The following is a 27,429-nucleotide window of genomic DNA, read 5'->3' as shown; positions in this document are numbered from 1 at the left end:
AACTCAAAGTTTGAGTCAGTGAAAGAGTTCTAAAACAACAAAAGTAAATAAACTCTGTTGACTCTGTACTTTTGTTATCAGAAAGAGGTACCAAGAGAGTGTTCTTGGAGCTCCTGCAAGAAAGAATTTGGGGCAAGTCCGTAGAGTAAAGTGAAACCAAGTTTATTAAGAGAATAAAAGAATGGCTACTCCATAAGCAGAGCAGCCCTGAGGGCTGCTGGTTGGCTATTTTTATGCTTATTTCTTCATCATATGCTAAACACAGGGTGGGTTATTCATGAGTTTTTCAGAAAAGGCGTGGGCAATTCCCAGAACTGGGGGTTCCTCCCTTTCTTAGTCCATATAGGGTAACTTCCAGATGTTGCCATAGCATTTGTAAACTGTCATGGCACCGGTGGGAGTTTCCTTTAGTATGCCAATGCTTTATAATTAGCATATAATGAGCAGTGAGGACAAGCAGAGGTTACTTTCACTGCCATTTTGGATTTGATGGGTTTTGGCCAGCTTCTTTACCATGTCCTGTTTTATCAGCAGGGTCTTTATGACCTGCGTTTTGTGCCAACCTGCTATCTCACCCTGTGACTAAGAATGTGTAACCGGGCCGGACGTGGTGGCTCACACCTGTAATCCCAGCACTTTGGGAGGCCAAGGCAGGCAGATCACCTGAGGTCAGGAGTTTCTACTGGCCTGGCCAACATAACAAAACCCTGTCTCTACTAAAAATACAAAAATTAGCCAGGTATGATGGTGGGCACCTGTAATCCCAGTTACTCAGGAGGTTGACACATGAGAATTGCTTGAACCCAAGAGGTGGAGGTTGCAGTGAGCCAAGATCACGCCACTGCACTCCAGTCTAGGCAATAGAGTAAGACTCCATCTTAAAGAAAAAAAAAAAAAAAGGAATTTGTAACCTCCTGGGAATGTGGGAATGCAACCCAACAGGTCTCATCCTCATTTTACCCAGCCCCTATGCAAGATGGAGCTGCTCTGGTTCAAACACCTCTGAGACTTTGGCACCATTGTTGAAACCAAAACCAAATTACTTGAATCTTGAATATAGACTCAGGTGTTAAAAATGAACTCATCTTACAGCAAAATGTTTTCACCCAAATTTAAAAGTACAGGAATGGTGTTTGTGGTGTTCTCTCACTCTTCACAATGGTTTTTAAGAAAGATGAACACTTGTGCTATACATACGTATAAAAAGCACTTGAGTGATGATCATTACAATTGCAAAGGTGTCATAATAGATGAAATCGATTATTCAGTTTTAGAATCCTTTTTGCAAATTAAAGAAATGAATCTGAGACAAGGATGGCTCTGCCAATATTTGCGGTCACAATTACCATTCGTTATCCTTTTACCAAAGGCTGCCTCCATAGGTTAGAAACTCAGAGCCAATAGTAGAGTTAGGATAAAAAAAGATACTATTACTGATACTATCTCCACTCATTTCATAAGTGAAATGTTGTTGGTTTCAGCTGACCTTTTCTCCCATGTACTCTTCTTACTTTTGCTAATGTCCCATTTTAACACCTGAAAAGGTCATTGTTTTACTGCAGTCAGATACATGAGAATTGATAATGATGATGGAAATTTTGCCATCCCCATAGAGTCAAACGATGCCACAGATTGCTTGACATTATGATATAAGCAGGGTAAGCTCTGTAGAAAGATATTACAAGTGGTGTCACTTGAGAACAAGCAAAATATCCACTTCGTCCTCCAAATTTTTCTCCCACTGAATGCTGTATTACCTGAAAATCTCAGCCTTGAAATTACTATTTGAATTAAAATACAATGTCCTCATGTCAATATCCTTCACTAATTCCTTAATGGGAATGGTATTTTTTATATACATGAGCCTGACACATAGCAAGATACTAAGGCAAGGAATGCAGAAGGTGTGGAAATGGAAAGGAGGGAGGTGAGAAGTACTGAATCTGTTGAACACTATTGTGAGAGTGGTGAGAAAGGACAAAGAGAAAATAACCACCTGGAGTGTCCAAGAACATCACAAGAGGAGGCTGGAACCAAAGACAAGATGCATCACCTATAGCTCTGCCAAGAGATTGAAACTATCCCCACAAGGTTGGCAAAAATTGCGTGCCAGGTTCTGGACAGAAATATCATTATAATTAAGCATTAGTCAAGCTGTACTTTTGCCCAACTTTCTTGTTGCTAAAAGTCACCATACCACTAGATACTGACCATTTGCATCCCCATTGTTCCTATAGATAGGATTTCTGATGTTAGAATCATAAGGCTTTTGTTTAAGGATTGCTTAAGATGTTTTCCAGACCCAAAGTCGAGCAAAACAGCTGACACCCCCCAGTTTAATGACCCCCACAGAGAAATGGGTTCAGCATGAGAATACTGCTTCTTCAACTTCCTGTCTCATGACCTCACCCTGCCCTCTTCAACCAATCAATGATCTCCACACTTTAGCTCTCTCCAAAATCCTTAAAAACCCTAACCCCAGACTCCTTGGAGAGATTAATTTGAGGTTTCCTCCCAACTCCTCACAATTAAGCCTCTTTCTCTGCTGCAATTTGGTGTCTCTGTGTATTGACTTGCTGTGTGCATGGAGTGACAAACATATTATGGTTACAAGATCTGCATATGAAGTAGCTAACCCATGTTGGTACACAGAAAATGTTCAATAAACAGTCCTCCCTCTCCATTCTATTGGGGAAGGGCCTAGTTTAGGGGATTGGTTTACATTGTAATAAACCCGAACAGAAGTTTCCTATTTTGTAGTTTGAAATTGACATGCACTTTATAAGCTTTACCCTCAAAGTCTCAAAACTGGAGTGGGAGAGAGGAGATTTTAGATACTGTAATACATTTCAGTTGTTTTCTTATTTCATCTGCTTATTTACATTTTCAAACAAGGTGTGTTTGAGCTTGTTTCATATGTTGCTTATGTAGGCATTACCTCCCTTTTTCCTCCCAACCTATTGCAAGACAGACAGGTGACATAATCCTCATCTAAGATGTAAAAAAAAAAAAAAATCTAGGTATAGAAGGAGTAAGAAATATCAGGGTCTAGGACTAGAATAAGAACCCCTGGTCTCTGTCGTCTGTACCCAATATTCTACTAAATCAAAATTTCAAGACTTACACATAATGTGCAAAGCTTTGAAGCCATTTATGTAGCATTGGGTCAGGATCTGAAAGTTGTGAAGCTCTATGAAAGGCAGCAACTGGGTCTTATCACTGCTGTATCACAGGACCCATCAACAAAATCTCATGTGTACTAGGTAGTCAATATTTGCTCGTTAAAACTTTGAGTGTGTGGAAGGGAAGCTATTGAGAAAGAATTGGAGAAGAATATGAAAAGCATGGAATTTAGTAAGTCATCCATTAAATTTTCAAAAAAGCTGGGTTCTTGGTGGTACTATATTATGTGAAAGATACCTCTGGTGCCCTGTGTCAAATTTTCTCCGACCATATGTTAGCTGCACCTTCGGTGGAGAGTTGTGTGCAAGTGTAGATTCACACTGCACTGATATGCAACCCCTCGGACATGTATTAGGCACGTTACTGTTTTCTGTCCCACTTCTTTTTCCGATGCTGACAAGTCTCCTCTATTTACACACACATGAAATCCAGAAGTGCAAAGGAGTGAATGCTTCCAGCAGAGATCCTCAACCCAAGGGGGATGGGAGCCTGGGGAAAAATGCTCCAACCTCCCCTTCTTGAGAAGAAAATTTTGGGAGGAATTCTCTCACAACCAAGGAGATGAGGCAGCATTCACCCTTATTCCCTATAGCAGTGACTTAGAAACCACAGCCCTGGCTTGGATTTTCTTCTTTCTCCTCTCACTCTCCCCAGTCCTTTAGTCTGCTGTTCTGGGATCAATTCCCAAAAATCTACACGCAATGAGTTCTTGACTCAGACTCTACTTTCAGGGGAACACAACTGAGACCATCCTTAAAAGGGTATATTAAGACTCAAAGTTTGGTGGAAAATATATACAAGGAAATAGACCATTAGAATTACTTAATAGTATGATAAGTGTGTTGCTAGAGGAAGCATAAAGGGCCTAAATCAAGGCTGATCTTCCACTGGTAAAACTGCCATGGGCTCAGCAGTTAAGCCATTATACTAGGCCTGTACCATCTGGTGTGTAGCTGTTGCTCTGAGCTCCTAGAATGCCTCCCTTCATCACCCTAGCTCCCTCAGCCTCTCTGTACCTTCAAGAGTGCCTCTCAACCCAGCAACTAAAGGAAAGATGGCAGGGCCTCCCAAGACCCCACTCTAGTGCCATGACAGTTATAAGATCATATTGATTATGCCACTGCTAGACTCATTATTAAATACTTATAATATCCTCCCTGGCTATAGTAACTCATAGGAAATACACCTAATTTTAGGAGTGAGGAAAGCGATTATCAGGGAAGACATTCCCAGAGAAATGATACTAAAGTTGGGTAAATGTATACCAAGGGATTACTTGTATGAAAGCCTGAAGATGAGACAAATTATAGCACTTTACAAGAGAAGGAAAAAAGTTAGCATATCTGGCCAGGAATATAAACAGAGGCCAGACTATAAAGGTCTCCTACGTTAAGATTTAGAGTTTCCCAAAGTCATTGAAGGAAGAAAGACTGATCACAGATATTATCATAGTGGTTTCCAGCACATCTAACTCAGGGATATGAAATCCTTGCTCAGAATGGAACAAGTCCCTAAATAAACTTTTTGAAATGGCATTCCCTCAATAATTGCAGAGAATGTTTATTGTCTGTCTGCTTCCAGCATGCCAGACACTATTCTAATTAATTTGTTTGTAATAAGTCATTTAATCCTCACAACAAACATGGAAATTAGCCTCCATTACTACCCCCACTTCATAGGTGAGGAAGCTGAGTCAAAAAGAGGTTAGGTAATTTGACCAAGGTTACAATGCTAGCAAGTGGCAGAGCTGGCTCCTTAATTCTCATGTTTTACGCATTAGAGAGACTAATCCAATTTCAAATCAAGGACATGCAATTCAGAAGCTACTCCATACAGTGTTTTTTTCTCAGAGCTGGAGCTGGGTTTCAGCACAGTGTTTCTATCCAGATTAATAATGAGTGACCCAATGGTCAATTATAGGAGTTTGAGTCTAAAAACACATCATGTTGGGTCAGCAAATCCCAATGCCAGTGAGGAGTTCCACAACATCATAAATACATAATGTGTAGAAAATAGAAGAAAACTCAATGGTCAGTCAATGATTGACATCATAAAGAACATATATGGGATTTGGAGAGTAACTGTAGAAGAAAAGGGTGAAATATTTATAGTTATCAACTTCTCATTTACCAGTGAATGCAAGTCTGAGTGATTCAAACATCCTCAGTGGGTATCACAATTGTGAAAGGTACAGAAACATAGGAATTATGCCTCCAAAATATGGGAGACATACTTCCCACTCTCTAGGAGCTTACAATTTCTCGGAGAAAGACAAGATAATAAATAAATAACCACAATATGAGGCAGGATGCAATAAATAAATGAAGTCCAAATAAAGTCCAAGGACTCTCCCAGTGCAGGGAAGGCAGGATGCAGAATACAGACTTAGAGGTGGGTTTTAGCAGTAAAGGTGGAGAGAATGTAACTATTCCAAAAGAGCAGAAGACAAAAGGAGAGGGTAGGAAATATCATTCTGTAATTGAGAAAATAATAATTTCGATTGATTCAGCACAGAATTACAGAGAGGAGTAAAGAACATTTATTCATTCATTTATTCAGCATATTGTTATTCAGTGCTCCTATGTCTCAAACATCATGTTAGGCATTGTGGATATAAATACATCAGTTGACATGGATGAAAGTGTCTCTGTCCTTATAGAGCTTATTTCCAGTGTGAGTAACAAACAGTAAAGACAAATAAATAAACAAAGCGAGTAAGTTGAAATAAGTGGCCTGAAGGTTGGAAAGATACACCAGGTGTTTCATGTGGAGAGCCTGCCATACCATGCCACACAATGGCATTAGGACCACCTTCCAAGGCAACAGGAAATAACTGAGGGGTTTTGGTCCTAAGCATGAGAGGGGAGTGACAGTCGAACTAGATTTTTGAGACATTTAATACCAGGATGGCCTGTAGGAGGAAAGACTGGAGCAAAAACACTAGTTGAGAGGCTGCTACACTGATTCAGAAAGGAGAACTAAGGTAGCAGATGTGGAAATGTAAAAGTGTATTTGTGAGAAAATGCAAAGGGAGTCAACACAGGTCTTGGTGGACAATTAGATGTGGCAAGCAAAGAACACGGAGGAACCTACAGCTAACACCTACTCAACCAAGGAGGACAGGGTGCTGCGAGCAACATGTAGAACCACGAAAAGGTGGATTTGAGACCAAAACAAATGCTAAATTGCAATATAATGACTTTTTGAAAATGTCTACTAGTCCATCATGATCAATATCTAAGTACTTATTATGTACTAGGTACCGCTGTAGGTGCTTCCAATCAGTAACCCTGCAATTTGGGTAATAAATCTGAGCTGAAAAGAGATCTGCCAGGAATTGTTAATATAGACATGATGGTTGAAGCTATAAGAAAAGATGATCACACTGAGACACATCTAACACCGTACATGTCATTAGGTTCTCTTTTTATTCCTAGATACAATTTTTTCTTTCTAGACCAGAGACAAAAGCTAAGGGTGAAGGGATGTCAGTTGCCTTTGGAAACATTTTCTACCAGGACTACACTTGGCTTTTCATGGTGAATCCCTGAGACGCTGGTTTTAGGAGCCTTCAGCTAGCATTGAGCTTGCATACTCCTGACTCTTTCTTATTCCCTCCTCCTGCATGTGGTACTAACAGCCCAGAGGAAAAAAGGAAGAGAGTCAAAAAACAGTTCTACTGCCAGACAGAGTATGAGAAGCAGCTTTATACATATCTTTTGTTGTTGTTGTTTTGGGAGGTTTTCTTTGGTTTGTTTTTGTTTTTGTTTTTGTTTTGAGACGGAGTCTCGCTCTATTGCCCAGGCTGGAGTGCAGAGGGGCGATCTCAGCTCACTGCAGCCTCTGCCTCCCAAGTTAAAGCGCTTTTCTTGCCTCAGCCATTAGCAGAAACAGGGTTTCATTGTGTTAGCCAGATGGTCTCAGTCACCTGACCTCGTGATCCACCTGCCTCGGCTCCCAAAGTGCTGGGATTACAGGTGTGGGCCACCACGCCCAGCCTATATATATCTTTTTAGAGTCACTATATTCTACTTAACTACTTCTTGGTATTTGTAAATATTAACTGAATCACTTACCCTGTCATAGAAAAAAATAGATTACAGCTGGGGGAAAAAAATTATTGTAACCTATCCATGCTATTGCTTAGTCTATCTAGGCCCTGGAGAACAGCCCAGACATCAGCAGCTGCCTGAGTTCACTCACCTGATAGCAGGCACACGACACAGAAGAGGCAAAGGTACCCTCAATAGTCTGGCTTGAGATTTTCATTCCCACATTGCTAGCTTTCCTTTCAATGTTTCAATGTGATGTCTAGGATTAGCTTCAAAGTAATTCAGTGAAAGGAGAAGAGTGAGGAAAGATAAAGAGGAAACCAGATTGCTCATGAGGTATTTGTTGAAGCTGGGTAACAACCACACTAAGGTGCATCATACTCTTCTCTCTACTTTTGCATATGCTCATATTTTTCATAACAAGAGTATATTTTTCATTTTAGATGTATTCCTAGAAGTAGTAGACCTGGGCTTTCATGCTGCTCCCCTCTGAAAGAAGCAGGAATAAACTGTAGAAAAGCCAGTGTTCCCAAGAGCTGCAGCCTGAGATCGTCATAAATCATATCTGCCTCACAGGGGGCTTCTGAAAATAAACTAAGCGTGTATCTTTACCCCACATTCTCAAGAGGAATCACAATGAAACAATATGAATGTTGCACACAACAGAAATAAATCCAAGAATGCGTGGTGAACAGGTGGTCAATCTTCATTAGTTAGGAGACACTGCTGAATTTCTGAAAGGATAGGAATAAACCGAATCATACTGAAGTTTACCCTGAGCAAAGGAAGGCTCAGAAGAAAGCTTCAGTGGAAGTGGGAGCCACACACGCCTCCCCATAGAGCTTTAGGAAGGCCTCGACTCTGAACCATCTGTACTGAGAAGGAGCAGAACACCGCAGAGGAATCAAAAGTCTGTACAGCACACCTGTCTCCCTACGACTCTGTGCAAAGACGCTAACAGTTGTGGCACTGGCCCTTGGGGAAGCAGGCGATGAGCTCTCTGAAGAAGCTGAACAAGCTGTCTGGGGATTGCTGAGGCTGACATGCCTGGCCACACACACTGAATTTGCAGTCACCTGTTTGTAAGAAGAAGCCCTTTTGGAGAAGCACACCTACACAATGCCAGAGGAAGCCCATGCCAGCTATCTGGAACTGAAGGCATTGATATTAACAATTAAGGGACTCCAAACACTGTAGGAAAAGACAAAAGTATACAAGATGGAAAAATTATCCTGGAGGATATAGAGCTAGTTTAGGAAATAAAAGATAACTTTTAAAATACAAGTAGTAAACTCAGAGAGATTTGAAAGATAACCCAGCCATAAATTAGAAGAGGATGCTATTTAAAAAATAAAAATCAGAGAGAATTCAAATGAAAACTTTAATCATCAAAATGAAAAAAATACAGTGGAAGACATAGAAGATAAAAGGGAGGCCAAAAAATATGAGTAACGCAATCTCCCAAAACACAGAGCAAAATTATGAAAAGATGAAGACTTCACTCCAGGATATTCAATATTCATCTAACAAAAGTTCCAAAAGAAGAAACTAGAAAACTATGGGAAATAGAAAATAATTTTAGGAAGTAAAAGTAGAAAATTCCAAACACTAATATAAAAAGTCCACTTTGAAACAACCCATTGAATTTAAAGAAAAAAAAATACCCTACACCTAAACACAACCTCACAAAGTTGAAATGTTATAACTATATAACCATATAATGTAAAAGCAATAGTCTAGAGCTGATAGACATTTGGAAAAGAAAAATGCAAATCTCGTCTTACATAATAAGGAGTCAAGAGACATTGTTTACATTTGATATATCAAGAAATAGACCATGAAGTTATGATTTGGAATCATAAAGGTAGTCAGTAGAAGATCTAAAAATAATAAACAAGTAATAATTGATAGGAGAAACGCATAAGTAAGCTATATTCCTCATCTTTCCCGATGATGATGATGACGGGGTAGCAACAGATACATGTCCAAAATCAGTAAATCAAAGAATTGAGGTGTGAATGCATGGTAATCAAAGTTGTACTGAGAACCACTTAAGAACTAGAAATAGCCAGAGGAATGATTAATAGAAACAGAAACCGTTAGAATTGCAGACTTAATTTTTCCCAATGACTTACTTGGCTCCTTCACAGAGCTGAGTTCCTCCTTTTGCCTGGGTGCCTATACCACTATGGTTAGTTCTTCTGCCTCAAGTTACGGGGAAACCATTGAAAGTGGTCACTTCTGAAGAATAAACTCGGGAGTGGGGAGACAGGCATAGGGTGGGAGAACACAAGATCATTTTTATAGTCAGATTTGACATGCCTGAAACATAAGACATGTTTTCTATTTAAATTGAAAGACTCTCACAACTGGATCAAAAAAATGTGAGCCTATGGACCTTTTCACATAAGTGAACATACAACTGACATAGGCTGTGCCAAGAATCATCAAAAGGACATGTGATAATATTGCCATGAGTGAAGAAAATGCTAAGCCCATGAAAGCAATGACTGCAACCAAGGACTGTAACCACTGCGCTAGCTGAGAATCTCACAGTGGAAACTAGCACTGCTGATGCTTGTGAGCTAGTATCATGAGTCGTTCGGTTTGATGTTTGCTAGTGCTTTCTGGTTGTTTGTTTCATAAGTAAATGTTTATATATTAAATGCATAGAAATAAGTTATGCTGAGAAAATAAAATGTGTACATTTTAACTAATAGCAAACATCACCATAAAATATGTAAATACATAAAAATGCAGTGACAGCCTATTAGTAAGAAGAGAAAAATATACATATGCAAACAGAAACAGATTAATACATTAAAATACACTGACCTTCTATTACTGAGGAGAAAAAAATACATGCATATGCAAATAAACAACCTCTAATGAAATTATATACCATATGCAGGAGACAACAATCAGCAGCTTATAAAATACGAATGCTGAATTACGAAGACATATCTGAAATAAGATTGCTAACCTTGAACAATAAATGCTTTAGAGGCACAATCTAAAATGTTAGTGGGAAGAGAAAAGCAATAGTAATATTAATGTCAACATATTTGATTTTCCAACACTAGAGCTATTGATTATTTCCTCCGGCACATTGGTTGGAAACAACCATTTGTCTGATATAATTTTATTTCAGTTATTATTCCCAACAGCTACTTTTTCAAATAGCAAGTGAAAAATAAACCAGATTTGAAAAGTTTTGGAAGGTTTTTTCCAGTGGGTTTTAGTAGACAAAAAAACTCAAAATAGAAACACATAAGGAAAGGTCAATTTGGTCCAATAAGGCCACTGCTTTCAGAAAATCAGACTTCACATTTGGGTTAGTATTTATTTAAGCATCTCTAACTCCAGACTGTCTTAAATTGGCAACTTAAGACCACAAAAAACAGCTCCTGGTAACCATAAAAAGGGTTGCACAGTGAGAATTATGACAAGCCCCTGAGAAGGTACTTTATTTGTCTGGGTCTACTAAGTTTCACTGGAGTCTGAGCAATCCTTTGAAAGATGAATGCCTTATTTGAGACAGGGAAGCTGGCTGATCGAGGTTTATCGAGATGACAGGTCTAGACCAGCCATCATTTCCAGTGTTAGGACAGCATCAAAGCCTCACTAATCCCAGCAGCTCTGAACTCCCAGCTTCTGCCTCTCTCCCTCCCTCAACAGAGTGGAGGTTCTAGAAGCCAATAGCCTGCCATGTAAATTAACAAGATCAGTCTTCTCAGTGGATATCCTGCACTTTCAACGAGCTGTGGAGCACAACTTACCATTTGCATATTCTTGAGAACGGGTTATTTTAGAGTTTCCTGAAGGTTAATATTCTTTCACCCATTAAAAAGAATGCTAGTGTCAGTAATGCAGGCTTGCAGCCAGGCAGCCCACACTGCTATTTGCTGCCGATTTTAATAATAGAATCACGCCATAATGAAACCTTTTTAACGTATGGCAATTTAATTGCAGAAACTCTGTCTGTTTCAACAAAAACCTTCCATAAGTAGCTTTAAAGATTAATTTATGGGAGGCGACTCTCACGCCATCTCCCAGTGGATATGTATTACACTGCATTACATTCCTGCCATTCTACACTGGCACAAAGGCAGACTCAGATCTCCTTAACTCAGCTCTGAAGTTAAAACTTAGATTTGTAAACTTATGAATCATTCTGCACAGTTGAGGGAGTTGGCTTTCAACCAGCTTCAGAACTTCACAATCTAACTGTGTTTAGAATCGGAGAAGGTGGAGTATATTCAGACAGATATAATGATAGGTAAAATAATTGTGTAATCACAATAGCTAAATGTATTCAGCTTCAAATGTGTGTCATGAACTGTGCTAAGTATTTTATGTTCTCCTTCAAAACAACTCTGGAGTAGGGGGTCTTTATTGTCCCACTTTTAGAGAAGGGTTTGGCATGGGTACCTGCTTTAGTTTTCTAGGGCTGCTGTCACAAAGTGCAACAAAATGGGTAGCTTAAGCAACAGAAATTAATGGTCTCACAGTTCTAGAAGCCAGAAGTCCAAGACCAAAGTGCTGGCAGGATTGGTCTCTTCTGAGGGCTGTGAGGAAGAATCTGTTCCACACCTCTCTCCTAGCTTCTAAGGGTTTGCTGACAATCATTAGTGTTCCTTGGATTGTAAAATCATCACCCGATCTCTGGCTTTTTTTTTTTTCACATGGCTTTCTCCCTGTGTGCATGTCTGGGTCCAAATTTCTACTTTTTATAAGGATATCAGTCATACTGAACTAGAGCCCACCCTAATGACTTTATCTTAACTGATTACATCTGCAATGACCCTATGTCCAAATAAGGTCAAATTCATAGGTACTGGGAGTTACTTAGGACTTCAGCATGTTTGTTTTTAGGGGACATAATTCAACCCTTAGGCAGGCTCTATTTCAGGCACTGGGGTGACCATTCTAAGTTCCCTTGTTTTCCTTAATGTGCTTTCCCTATGACTTGCCCGTGCTTATATTTTGAGACTTCAAGAGGTACACTGCACCCTACCTATACTTTAGACCCACTAGTACCAGGTGAGGGGAGTCCTTGTGGCTCTGAGTGATCCAGCCTAAGTCACCAGGAGACTGTGATTTTTTGAAGTAGCCACAAGATATCTGTCCCCTTTGAAGCTCTGAAAGAGGTATGCAGAGCTAGTCAAAGATTCCTGGAGTCCCATTTTCAGCAAACATCAACTTCCTCATCCATTCTCCCTAGCATGGGATATGATCTGGCATTCTAGATTGTTCATGGGAGATCTGGTTATGAATAGAGTATGTCCCAGGGGGCTCCTTGTGATGACAGCATGCCCTGAGAGTTCCTTAAAATCCAATGTAAACTACAAAGTGTAATACACAAGGAAACCACAGAGACTGATGATGAGAAAGCAAATGTGGGTCAGCAGGGGAAGTTAGAAAATAATATGTACCGAAGAAAGTAACCTATATGGAACGAGAAGCATAGTGTAGTCATTGCCTTTTCCCTGTAAGGCAACCATTTAACAACTGAATTCTCCTTAAAAATAGTGAAACTTCACTTTTCCCTAAACTGCAGAAATCTAAAATGGAGTTGGGCTTCTCAGTGCATGAATGGTTGGGTAGGTGCCTTCCAGGACATGCAGCCTCTGGAGTAGACTTTGCGATCTATTATAATCATTATTGAGTCTCAACACAGAAATGTCACAATCAAACAACAATCTCCACAGGCTCCCCTCTGGACTGATGGACAGCCATTGGAAGTTTTAAGAACACAGAAAGCTATAATCTTGCTGTTATCCACAATGCATCCGTGCGAGGGCTTCACAACGAAACAATATTCGTACAAGGTTGCCTGATGGTACTTTTCCAAATCACCAGGACCTACTGGGGAAAACACTTTAAGGAGACAGCCTCATTTCCCCTTAAGTATTGGTCACTGTTCTGCTAAATGTATCGTGGCATGGCACAAGTCTTTCCCAACATCGCCCCAAAATTATCAGCATTTAATAGGACTGTTTCAGAAATGGTGAGTTTGTTTCTTCTGGACTTAGAATCCCTAAATGATTTGCCCAATATTATCCAAACCACTGCGATCCTTGGAAAGGCTCAGAGTCATTAATTTCCAGGCCACTGCTGGAAACATTAGCCTCTGCACTCCATCACCCCTGTCAGGACTCGGCGTGCCTGCCTTTTGTCCCATGATATGCTTCCCTATTGCGCTCTCTGAGTTCAGTTCCATTTGCTATTCTTCAAGAATAAATTGTTTAAATGGTTGATACCTTATGATTATAATTCGGCAGGGCACTGTTAACTTATTAATTAGGTGAGCACTGTGTAATTTATTAGCACAGGAGCACAGGGTGTTTTTTTTTAACTTGTAATTGCTCCAAGTACACCCAGGGAATCTAAAATTAAAGGGGCTGGGGAATCAGTAGCCCTGCCCGAGGGGAAAGAATGTAATAATCTCATCTTCCTTATTCAAAACAATCCTCTGGGCAGAACAGGTACCTAAAGAAGGACAGAAGTCAGCACAGTATCCCACTGTCCCCTGGCTGACCACCACCTTCCCCTGCCTCCACCCCAACAGACTCAAGGAACTTAAGGAACCCTGTTCAGCTGTTGAAGAAGTAATTGCCTTTGCTAGCTTTAACTGACTTTTGGGTAGCCCTGAGAGTTTGAGGTAAAACAAGGTTCCTCGCAACCTTCATAACTTTTCTCACTCAGGAAAAAGGCTAAGTGGATTCACATCCTGAAAATCAAGCAAGTCTTACATAAACTTTGACGTTTTTATTGAAGAGGAGACTGCTAATAGCAAAAACTCTTCTTGAAAGACTTGAGTAGGCGAGGTGGTGCCTGCCTTCCCTCTCTGGCCAGAGGCTTGTGGTCAGGGAGGATCGAAGACAACAGGCAGGAAGGCAGGAAGGCACGCTGGTGGGAGAGAGTAGCCAGAGTTCTGAAGAGCTTATGAGAGGGCAAAGAGAGGTGGGCATGGAAGCATGCCTGGAGAGATCTGGGTGGCTTACAGTTACCTTACATAGAGATTTTTTTTTAACTTCACTAAATTCATACTTATTTCCCACACTGCCAACTCTGCCAATATCTCTGGTTTCTGGACTTGCTGACACAGGAGAATATCTGCTTTTAACCCTAGAACATGAATTCAAACCATGCCGATAGCTGTTTGACCTCAAATATTTCCCTAGCTTCCATATATGTGGTTGTTTTCTAGAAGGCTGTTGAAAACCTACTTTTAAGGCTCTAATCATGCGGGCCAGTCTCACAAAAGATACATATTTTTTTAAGTCCCCTTAACATTTTTGAGTATCTACATGGGCTAAACCCTTTACTAAGTGCTTTTATTTGTAGTCACTCAAAAGACCTGTGTAGGATAGTAGTTAAATGCTTGGGTTATATAGTCAGACAGACCGGACTAAGTTCATACATATGCATCTTGCAATCTATGTGAACTTGGGCAAATGAATAGGATCATAATTATTTCTACCTCCTGGAATTCTGGAAGGATTAAGTAAATTAGAAAAGCAGGCCAGGTACAGGGGCTTGCGCCCATAATCCCAACACTTTGGGAGAACAAGGCACATGGATTGCTTGAGCCCAGGAGTTTGGAACTAGCTTAGACAACATAGTGATACCCCGTCTCTACAAAAATTACAAAAAGTAGTCAGGCATGGTGGTGCACATCTGTAGTCCCAACTACTCAGAAGGCTGAGGCAGGGGGATCACTTGAGTCCAGGAGGTCAAGACTGTAGTGAGCCATGACCGTGCCACAACACTCTAGCACTTCAGCCTTGGCAACAGAGTGAAACCTTGTCAAAAGAAAAAAGAAAAGGGAAAGGAAGGGAAGGGAATGGAAGGGAAGGGGAAAGAAAAGAAAAAAGAAAAGAAAAGAGCCTAGTGCTTGACACATAGTAACAAGTTCTTAAGCAATACCTGGGGTGCCAGGGATGGCCCCTGTGTCAGAAGCCAAAGGGTAGTGGACAAAGTCCAGGACAGACTGAAGGTGATGAAGTGAGGCTTGTCTGTAAACCAAATAGCTTCTCTGTCCATCCCTCATTTCCCCAAGACAAACCTGAAAATGTAAATGATCCCCAGGAATGAAAAAGAAGCAATAAATCTATCCCTATTGGGGGCAAATGAAAACGTCCAGCTCCTGTAAATCTTTCTCAGCCAGTTTCTGATGATCTTCTAAGAGGCTCCTTAACTGTGTGGTCTAAGTAGCACTGCAGTGATCTCTGTCCCTCTAGGTATGACCACATGGCACCTAGGTTACAGCACCAACATTTTCTGATGTTTCTAGTTCTAGCCTCCTCCTAATGGCTGGAGAATCGTGGAGGTGAAGTGAGTCACCTCTTCATCCATCCCATCACTCCTATGCCACAAAAATGCATTATCCTCTGCTGCAAAGCTCTAGAGCAGAGGAAAGCTAGGTTCTTGGTTCTTCCTGAAGGTAGACTTGCTTCTGATTGCTGCTGCTCTCCTTAGGAGCCTGTCATATATTTTCAAGTGGCCAGGACTGCAGACAATTTGAGAGCTGTTCCCTGGTTATACTCAAAATCAACCATTCATCAACTGCAGACAAAACTCATGTTTTTAATTCTCTCTCCACTAATGTAAATTCCTTCTTCCTCTGATATGTCACTTGAGAGACTAGATAGTGCACTTGTTCCCCCAAATGTTTGAAAATCCTGGTGCTGAGAAGCAAGATATCAGTCTTATTATGTTCTTCTTACTTGATAGCAAAAAACCTCAGCTGGTCTATCCATCCACCCTCCAGACCGGTCTGAGTTCATTTGTCTCTTTTTGTTGCTTACTTGATTATTGCTGCTGTCATGGATGTTTGTTTTCCTGAGTTCCTATTACAGGATTCTTTGAAATGTCTTCATTTAAAATCAGAAGAATTCACATTAGGGGGATCAACGTGGTCCCTGAGGCCAAGGTCTGAATGACAGAAGACACCCCTGCTCCGTATTCTGTAGCACCAGAGTTGGAGGGGAGGAGGGGGAGAGAACCAGGGATCAGGGAGAATTGGAATAGAGGTTGTAGATCTCTTCCCACCAGGGTTTCTCTCCTCATCTTGTCTTGATATATTTGTCAGAAATGATTTGGAAGAATTATCCAAAGGGAGTACCCCATTTCAAATCATGTACAGTCTTTTCTAGAGTTTGCCAGATTCTCTGCTCTCCAAAGCCATTACAGAATTCATGCAGTTTGGGCTGATTTGATCATTTCTAAAATAATAATAGCTCACAAGATGCTGTGACTTTTTTAAGTCCTTTATCCATTGCTTAATTGTCTTACTGTCTCATACTTCCAGAACAGCTCTTCTCTCTGATGCATTGATGTACTCTCGGTGATAGAGTTACAGAGTACTGAGAGGGATCGGAGATTAAGAAGCAAGAGGGAAATGATGAGATTTCAGATGAGATTGGAAATTAGATGGAAAGCTGGTGAGAGAAAGTTGATGAAAGAAAGCTGCGGACCAGTAAAAGGAGTCCAGCAAGAAAGCGGTTTCTAGGGAAAGACAGAAGGAATGTTTTGGCAGCCGAAGGAGCAAGAAATAGAAAAAGCAAAAGTTCTTCAGCCACATCTCCTAGATTGCCTTCCAACTTTGTGAATTTCGAAGCAAGTTAATATGCAAACTCTCGTGTCCTTTCATTTATTCAATGCCTGTATACTGAATACTGACCATGTGTCAGTCAGTTCTCAGTGTTAGGAATACAGCAGTGACTGAAACAGACAAAATCTTATCCTCATGGTGCTGCAATTCTAGAGAGGAATCAGACAGCAATGAAGAAATACAAAAGATCAGTAACAGCAAGCACTGTGAAAAAAAAAAAGCAGGGTAAGAGGTTACAATATGATAAACATCATTTAAATCAGATGGTCAAGGAAGTTCTTTTTGGGGAATTGACAACGAAGCAGAGACCCAAAAGAAGAAAGAATTTGGGAGAAGAGCCTTCCAGACAGAAAGAATAGCAAGTCCAAAAGCCCTGAGGCTGAAACTCCATTGCCTTGAAGCACTGTGGTAAGAATCAAGCAAGGAGAGGATCAGACATGAGACCAGAGAGCATGTTACATCAGGCCTGTAAGTTATGGAAAAGCTTGAATTTCAGTCACCCCACAGTGAGCTGGGCAGCACAGCTTCATCCCTATTTACAGCTGAGGAAACAAGTTTGACTTGAATTCAGGACACCTTTACTCCAAGTTACAGGAGTTAGTAGACAGAACAAAAAGAAATGATGGCAATTGAGAATGCCACCAAATGAGCTTGAACCGAAATATAAACTTTAGGAATCTACCATAATTTGAAAGGGAAAAACAGGAGTATTTATATCTTCCCCAGTACCACCATTGTGTCCAGAATTTATTCCTCCTGGTAGGTTCTTGGACTTGCTGACTTCAAGAACGAAGTCGTGGACTTTGCGGTGAGATGTTACAGCTCTGAAGGGTGTCACATCAGGAGTTGTTTGTTCCTCCCCATGGGTTCGTGGTCTTGCTGACTTCAGGAATGAAGCCATAGACCCTGGTAGTGAGTGTTACAGCTGTTAAAAATTGCAAGGACCTGTAAGTAGCGGCAAGATTTACTATGAAGAGCAAAAGAACAAAGCTTCCACAGCATGCAAGGGCACCCAGGTGGGTTGCCACTGCTGACTGCGGTGGCCATCTTTTATTCCCTTATTGTCCCCGCCCACATCCTGCTGATTGGTCCATTCTACAGTGCACTGACTGGTCCATTTTACAGAGTGCTGATTGGTGTGTTTATAATATTTTAGCTAGACATAGAGCGCTGATTGGTGTGTTTTTACAGAGTGCTGACTGGTGCATTTACAATCCTTTAGCTAGACACAGAGCTCTGATTGGTGTGTTTTTACAGAGTGCTGATTGATACATTTACCATCCGTTAGCTAGACACAAAAGTTCTCCAAGTCCCCACTGACCCAGGAAGTCCAGCTGTCTTCACCTCTTAATACCCCCTCCTGTTTTTACAGAGTGCTGATTGGTGCTTTTACAATCCTCTAGCTAGACACAAAAGTTCTCCAAGTCACCACTTGACCCAGAAAGTCCAGCTGTCTTCACCTCTCACCATTATGCATGATGTTAAATGTTGCAAGTTTTTCCACAAACATAGCTCTGACACTGGCGACATAGTTTGGATCTATGTCCTCACCCAAATCTCATGTCAAATTGTAATCCCCATTGTTGGAGGTGGGGCCTGGTGGGAGGTGATTGGATCATGGGGGTGGAATTCTCATGAATGGGTTAGCACCATTCCCTAGGTGCTGTTCTCATGATAGTGAGTGTGATGGTTAATATTGAGTGTCAACTTGATTGGATTGAGTCAGTGGACCAGGAGAGGCAGGCCCACCATTAATCTGTGTGAGCACCACCTAATCAACTGCCAGCCCGGCTAGGATAAAAGCAGACAGAGGAACGTGGAAGGACTAAACTGGCTTAGTCATCCAGCCTACATCTTTCTCCTGTGCTGGATGCTTCCTGCCCTCAAACATCTAACTCCAAGTTCTTCAGCTTTGGGACTCCTGGACCTCCAACTACAGACTGAAGGCCACACTGTTGACTTTCCTACTTTTGAGGTTTGGGGACTTAGACTGGCTGGCTTCCTTGCTCCTCAAGGACCTCGTTTTCTAATCATGTGAGTCAATACTCCCTAATAAACTCTCCTTTGTATACACATCTATCCTATGTGTTCTGTCCCTCTGGAGAACCCTGACTGATACAGTGAGTGAGTGAGTTATCATGAGATCTGGTTGTTTAACAGTATGTAGCATCTCCCCCATTTTTTTCTCTTCCTCCTGCTCCAGCATGAAATACATGCTTGCCTCCCCCTCACCTTCTGCCATGATAGAAAGTTTCCTGAGGCCTCCCCAGAAGCAGATGCCAGTATTATGCTTCCTGTACAGCCTGTGGAACTGTCAGCCAGTCATACCTCTTTTTTTATAAATTACCCAGTCACAGTTATTTCTTTATAGCAGTGTGAGAATAGACTAATACAATTGGTTATCAAAAATTGAGAAAATCCCTGCTAAAATGGGTCACAAAATAGTATGATGTCAAAAAGAGGTAGGAGAGTGCTGAAAATAAAATGGATAAAAATTAAGCATGTGCCAACAGAATATTCTGAGCATTTGCTCTTATATGTAGCAAGGTATAGGCTTGTGCAATAATTACCAAATTGGTTCTTACCCTACTTTATAAAAGAGAGATCTTTTCTATGTTCGTGATGTACCACTATTAATAATCATAGTTAATACATAGATGATGCCAACCATATGCCAATGTTCTGAGTACTTGCATTACTAATTCACTTAATCCTTTTAAAAATTCAATGATTTATTTCCATTTCACAGATGAGAAAACTGAGGCACAGAGAGGTTACTAGCAAGGTGACTTGTCATTCAGATAGTAGTACATGGTAAAGTCAAATATCAAAGTCAGCCAATATCTGGTTTCATAACCCACACTATTTACCACCATAATATGCTGCTTCTGAATATTTATGGAATTATATTGATTTATAAATATATTTTCCCTTGGAAAGAAAACATTGTATTAATATAGTTTAACTAATAGGTAATATAATCCAGGGATTGGCATGCTTTTTTTTATAAAGGATCATATAATAAACATTTTAAATTTTGAGAGCCATACCATCTCTCTTGCAGCTACTCATCTCTGCCACAGGACAGGGAAAATCACCATAGACAGTGTGAAAATGAATACACATGGCTGAACGCCAATAAAACTTTATTTACAAAACTGGGAGGGGCCAATTTGGCCCACAGATCTAAGTTTTATGGCTTTTGACATAAACAATTTCAAAGGGAGATACACAACTATATTGTAGTTATGTTTGTGTTGTCCTTAAATTACAAAGCTCAGAAATGAAGTGTCAGAGATGTCTGTGAATCGAAAGTCCCAGATTTTTCCTGAATGTCCTGCATCTTTTCATTTGAACTTTCATGACAAATCCTAGAGAAATCTCATCGGATAGCCCAGTAGGAGCTATCAGCATAAGCATGCTGATCCAAATGTGTTAGAGAAAACATACATTTTTAAAAAATTATTCATCCCCAACAAGATGGCAAAATGTTATAGTCTCTCAGTATCTTAAATGAGTTTTCCTATGTTTACATACAGTCCTCTGAAAGCAGTCTCAACCTTTAAAGCCTTTACCTCAAAGCTGTTCACCACCCGACTGATGTGGCCACACTATGCCACATTTTCTTAGCCTCATTCAGGATCTTATCCCGATGTAAAAGAAAAGTTTCACTGGATACTTGTTACAAAAGGCAGGGAAGACTTCACTAAGACTATTACAACAGGGGAGGAGTCAAACTATTGTAATAGGAGCGAGATTAAGCTCAGCTCCACTGAAACAAAAGGTGGGAGGATTTTTAAACACAGGTTTGAGCTAATGGAAAGGTGGGACATTAGCAGGAAGGGTGGTCTATGTGACTGAGTCATCTTTATTTGCCAAATGTTAACTGAAGTCAGGTTCCTACTCTCCCATAGAGACTGGAAAAGTGAGGCTCTATCTTTCCTGATGATTACATTTCAAAGCGATGGCTTCCAGGTCCTTGAGAAAGGCACTCCTAGGTTGTAGAAGATTTATATATCAAAGAGGCAGAGAAAGAATTTACAACTGCAAGTGTTCTCAAATAAAAGGAGGTTGGGGCCCATAGTCAGGAAGAAGCTTGTCTAAAATTGAGTCAAGCTAAGGGGAATGTTAAGGTTGTCTTGGTCACTTGTAGGGAAGCCTCGGAACCTTCCAATTAGCTTTCTCCCCTAAAAACCGACACACAATCTGGAGTCCTTTCACTCTGCCCACACCACTTCCTTTAAAATCATACTTTGTCTTCTCTGTCTTTCACATCCTGGTTCCCCTACTTATCCTATTCTTACCTTTTTTAATAAAAGTTTTATTTTAGAATAGTTTTTTATTTACAGAAACATTGTAAAGATAGTACAGAGAGTACTTAGACATAGTCTCTCCCTACACACAGTGTCTTCAATTGCTAACATATTAAGTATGGTCTATTTGTCCAGTAATGAGCCAATATTAACATGTTATTATTATTCCAGATTTCCTTAGTTTTTATCTAAAGTTCTTTTTTTTTGTTTTGGGATCCCATCTCTCTTAGTCAGTTTGGGCTGCTATAACAAAAATACTGTAAACTCAGTGGCTTCTAAAAATCTGTTGTTGCTTGTTGTCATAAAAAACAGTTATGAAGGCTGGGATATTCCAAATCAAGGGGCCAGCCGATCTAGTGTCTGGTGAGGGCCCACTTTCTGATTCACCCTCACATGACAGCAGACAAAGACAGATCATCCCTCTTAAGTCTCTTCTTGTAAGGGCACTAATCCCACTCAGGAGGGCTCCACCTTCATGACGTAATTACTGCCCAGAGATCCCACCTGCTAATATCCATCACATTGAGGATGAGGATTTCAACATACGAATTTTTTGTCTCAAACTTTCAGTCCATAACACATTCCAATACACTATATTACATTTTTTTTACATTTTGTTTTGTTTTTCTTATGGGTTTGTAAATCTAAGAAATGTTGGGGTTTTTTTAAATAAGTCCTACCACATAAGAAACTTCTATATATGTTCAAGAAACTTCTACTTTCTAGTTTCCATACTGGCTAGAGCATAACTGTTGAGAGAATAAAGCTAAAAAGCTTAAAGATCTAATAATGCCAAGCTCAATAGTTTGAAATTTTATTCTGTAGAAAATTGAAAAACATTGGAGATTTTTAAGCAGAAGAATGACACAAAGATAATTTGATAAAAATTAATTCATCAGCAATGTGCAAAATGGATTGAATCAGGAAAACTCTGGAAGTAGAAAGATGACTGCAGAGGTCATGGCCCCAGTCTATGTGTAGTCAATATGACCTAATTTTTGTTGCTACCTATAGAGGTAGCAAGAACAGACACAAATATAATTTAGAGAGGCAAAATTTCTAGGAGTTGTCAAATGATCCAAAGAAAAGAGTAAAGAAGAAAAGAGGAGATATTAAATATTAATGTTTCATGTCTCAAAAGTGAGGAAGGGAAGTTGTGCTATCTTCAGAAATGCTGAAGTTAAGAGGAATAACTTAATTCTGAGATACAATAGTGGATGTACACTTAGAACTCTTCAATTTGAGACGTGGATAAGACAAATCTGGCATGTCAGTGATAATATCTTCTCTTTCTCCCCTGTGGTGGGGCTATAAAACATTGTATAAGCTACAAAATTCTATATAATTTAACTTTTCTATCCCTAACTTTGGATTGATTGTTCTGGTCAAAAACTTTCTAAAAATTGCCATATCAGACAATCAACTGAAGGGGCAGCCCTCTCTCTATGGGTGAAAATTGAAGAGATCTTCACCAACATGTCAGATTGCTCATGTTTTAACTCAGTAAGCGACGTTATTGAACATTGGATGTTCAGCATTGTCATCAAGAGTTCATATCAAAAACAAAAGAAAAACACCTATGTCACTTTTCTCTCTTTCACATGAAACTGCAATACTGTTAACATTTTCTGAATTGATGCTAAAATCGTATTATGCATTTCTCCATGTCAATCTATCCTCATTGTGGGAAAAAAAATCTATTTAAGAGAAAATGAGCTTTTTAACAGCTGTCTGTCAGACTTACGATGTGCAAGTAAAGATAACTATCTTTATAGTGAGGAAACTCCAAATTTAAGGAACTTTAATACTTCTGAGGTTAATATATTTGGCCAAAGGTCAAGTGATATGACTTAGCTGGTGGTGGGCCACCGTACACAGGTAATTGTAAATTGCTTCATTCGTGGTATAGATTCAAGCATTTGCTACAAATCTTTAAAACTGGATGCTACATCTAAAAATGCATTAGCCTTGAGTCACAGCCTGGCAAATTTTTACTAAGTGCCTTGCCTGTATTTCCTTTCCCTTCACTGCTGATTACCTAGACACATATGTGTGTAGATAGGAGCATTCTCATCCGTAATTATCTGGCTCCTTTTGCTTAATTCAGTTGGATGCATCAATTCAAGTTTTGTGACATCACAATTTCACTAAAATGAAAAGAAATGTCGCATCTCAAGCTGTGGGTTGTAACATCACTGAATGAATCAGACAGCAGGGAAAGGCTTAATTTTAAAAAGGAGTTTTTATTTACACCAAAAAATCCTGAGTCACGGAATGGAAAAATAAAAGCCAGAAAAGGTACAATCCATTCTGAAAAGATTTTGGATTGGCACAAAGTCCAACCATGGTTGTTTATTTGAATATTCCAAAAATTCATACAGTTTTGCCAGGAGTCATTTTCTATTTTTGTTTTGAGAATTATAAACTAAGAAAATCATAGAATCAGAACAGATCTTAGAGGTCATCCAATCTAACTCTCTGATTTTATACATGAGTAAGTGGAAACCTAAAGAGATTAGGTAACTGTCTCTACAACTGGCAGTGAACAGAGCCAGACCTGAGCCCAGAGGTCCTACTGGCTCATTCCAGTAATACCTGCAAACTTCCGCTTTACGTGGAAATGCAAGTTCCTCAGGGCAGAATTCATGAACTTCTCAGTACCAAAGATTTTGCATCACCTGGTAGCTTAACAGAAGGGCTAATAAAATCTATCCTAAATAAAGGAAAACTTGTTGTTGTTGCTGTTTTTAAGGTAAAGAAGTTTTCACATGCTTTCTCCACATGTTCTGAAATAAATTTCAGTAGTTATAATTTTGCATTTCTGTATCATAGCCCTTCATATAAATTATATTATATCTGGGTGTGATTTTGGTAATTTTCTCAAAAGGATAGTTTAACTAACTCAAGCTACATTTTCTAGAATTACAACCCTGCTCCACCTTTGATCTGGGTTTTGATGAATATGTTCTAACCTCTAAGCCGATGGCTTCCAATGATTGTGCTGGTGTTCTCTGCAAAATATGGAAATCTTCAAGAGCAAAGGGAAGGTCTCATGGTTGTTCTTTAACGTTTAGTATTTTTATGGGGAGAAAAATGGGGCTAAAATATGGACCATACATACTATATATTCTGATAGTTTCCTTTTTCTTCTCTCTAGATGAAACAGATTCTCTTGGTACACTTATTGTTTTCCTGGTGTATGCAAGTGTCAACATTTCTGATTCAAAGACCACAAATTGATCTCCACTCTTTTCTTTCCTTTACTTTTGAACTGGGTTAGTAGCCAAATTCTGCTTTATCCCAAAGCAAAATATTCTTCCTGTGTAGCTCTTTCTACACCCTTCTTCACTGGTCCACAGAATAAGCAATCTTCTAAGTGGAATATTCAGGACCCAGAAAGGCCACTATGATCCCAAATGTCTTTTCTCCATGCAGATACCAAGATCTAAAAGTCAATCTATACAGGGATAGAAGCCCCAAGGGACCAAAGGCATCCGTCTACAGGATAAGTGATTTGTCCAAGCCTTTGGCAATGCACAGTACTCCCAATCTGAGACATATGCCATGATCTCTCCCACTTCTTACTTCACCGTTATTTCCCAAACTGTCTTCTCCATGCACTGTTTTGAAAATCCCAGAGTCAAGGCTTTCACCTAGCCGCTAAACCTTTTGCCCAAGTTAATACTCACCCCACCTTTCCTTCTCAATTCTAGCTTGGTTTGTTCAATCTATCCTTCTCCAAATTAGCCTTTCAAGGCAATAATTCATTTTTAGCCTTCAACCTGCCACTCTACCTTCTATTTGCATAATTAGCAAAACCTTGCATCTACTTTTATACCTTGTGTGTATACCCTACATATGTCACTCATGTTTCTTGGCAGTTTGGCATTATAACCTCTCAGAGCCCAAGTTCTTAAATACTAGATCACAAAAGTTATCAGGAAGATAGAGAAAAAGTAAGGGGGATACAAAAGTTTTTCATAAAGCTAAACAAATCTAAAGAACTAACCTTCCTTGTGAGATTATATGCTTCCCACATTTTCTGAATCTTCGAAATTATACAATCCCTGAATTTTCTTGTATAAAATGATAGTGATGACAAGTAGTTAACAAAATTAATGATAAGCAACCCTATGTGAACTACACACTCCTCAAATTTAAAAAAAAAAAAAAATCTCTGAAGCCTAAAAGTTTGGGAACTATGTCTTGGAAGACATAAAATATAATCTATAATTCTATCTCAGCTATGCTCATGACACAGCAACTATAAACATTCAGAAATAAAATTAGATAATGTAAGAAAGTGTTGGTAGTCATTATTGCTGCTCAACAAATGTCTATTTTCTCCCTGGACACATGATAGGATTGTATTTTTGTTACCTTTAATATTACATGTGCCATGTGGCATTCTTTGGCTAATAAAATTTTAGTGGAAAGGATTTGTAGCCCTTCTGAGTGGAAGTTAAAAGAGCTATAACATAAATTTGCCACTCTTTCTTTCTCTCTTCTTCAGGGACTGGCCACACTTCAGAGGGTGGCCCAGAGTGAGGATGACCAAGTTCAGACACCCCAGCCAATCTTTGTAGTGAAATAAACCCTGTTGGTTTAAGTCACTTAAATTCTGACAACTACGAATGCACTTTGAATGAGTCAGAAAAAGCATATCAATGCAAGGTATTATTATTATTTTCCGTAAAACTGAAAGCTAGGAAATAGACCCAAAGAAAATTAGAAGGAAGTAAAGGGTTCATCTTATGCGAGAGCCTTCATTTCACATATTTTCACAAGTAGGAGATCTGACTGACTATTGACAGATCAATTACCACTACAACAGGGGTGGACACTGCGGAAGGACAGGACAGAGTTACACTATACATATCAGGGCTGTTTGATCTGTTCAACAAGATGTTTTCAGAACCCTCCCCCCTTTTTCTATGAGTCTAAAAAAACCTCAGTCTGAAGAAAAGTAGCTTTGTCCGCTCAAATAACTGAGACTTAAATGGCATACAACACAGAACTATTGACACAAAGTTTTACATTGACCTAGGTTTCCATCAAAACAGAGAAATCCTGAATTCATCCCTTCATCCGCTGGCTGTGGTACCAAAACGTATTCCTCTAACTTGACAGGACGAAAATATTTTCGTGCTGTTAAAAGTCCCTTTGTACCCCAAGCTCAAGTTACAGCTAGAAACAGTAATTCTGGATCAGAAAAGAGCAAAGAAGACAGAAGAGAAATCTCTTCAGCACCCGTCCACTACAACTCCCACATTTCCCATAGTTGCGTGATCCAAAATACTGCCTTCCAGCTCCCATTTCATGACGGCAGTTTGCTAAGTGAAGTATGCTTGTCTTTCACAGCCAGGCAGCTTCAAAGACAGCTGTAACCAGATTCCTGCCCAAGGAGTACCCCAAAAAGTTAAGTTTGCAAATGTAAGAGGACACTGGCCAGGACCACTACGTTTGTTTCTGCTCTGACATCTCAGATGCTGGAGTTTTTAAGTATTTATGAATACATAACACTAATTTATTGAAACTTAAATGCTAATTTTATTAAAACTTTAACAACAACTTCCTCATTATAAACTGTTCAAAAGTCCTCATGTACTTTTCACCAGAATGAGCTTAGCACAATTATGAGATGAGCAGATTGCCAAAACCCAACAACACAGAGTTAATGAAATTGTCATCGGTTTGTGCAGTGAGTGGCAGCTCCATCTCCTACTCCGTGGGTAGCATGTGAAGAGCAAAAGCAAAAGCAAAAGGAGCCTGTTGTATTTTAAATGCTGAACAATGGTATGCCCAGCCTGAGCAGGCACATCAATCCAGACTCCCAGGGAGATAAATGGAAATTCAAGCAAGTATAAATCATCATGAGAAAGTGCAGCCTAGTAATGTGAGTGGCATGGGAGGCCTGGGTTCCAGGCACAGCTCTGTTACTGAGCAGCTGTGTGACCTTGAGAAGGTCGTATACTTTTTCTGAGTTTGCTTCCTTACCAGAAAAATAAGGAGACAGGACTAGGTGACCCCTAAGGCCACTTCCCTTCCTAACACTCTGATTCTCTATGAAATGTGTATTGAGTAGGGTTATTTGGAGAAGCATTCAAATGACGATTGCTCTGCGTTAACGGTGAGTCCCATCCTAATGCAGTGAGCACATTCCCATAAACACAGTACTCATTTCCCAGGCCCCACAAAGAATAGGGTGGGTAGGGAGTATGCAGTTAGAACCGAGAGCTAAAGCGAAAATCCAAAAGTCATT

The sequence above is a fragment of the Theropithecus gelada genome, chromosome 17, assembly GCF_003255815.1.
Source record: "Theropithecus gelada isolate Dixy chromosome 17, Tgel_1.0, whole genome shotgun sequence".
NCBI classification, from domain to species: domain Eukaryota; kingdom Metazoa; phylum Chordata; class Mammalia; order Primates; family Cercopithecidae; genus Theropithecus; species Theropithecus gelada.
Note: the sequence above shows the minus strand (reverse complement) of the source record.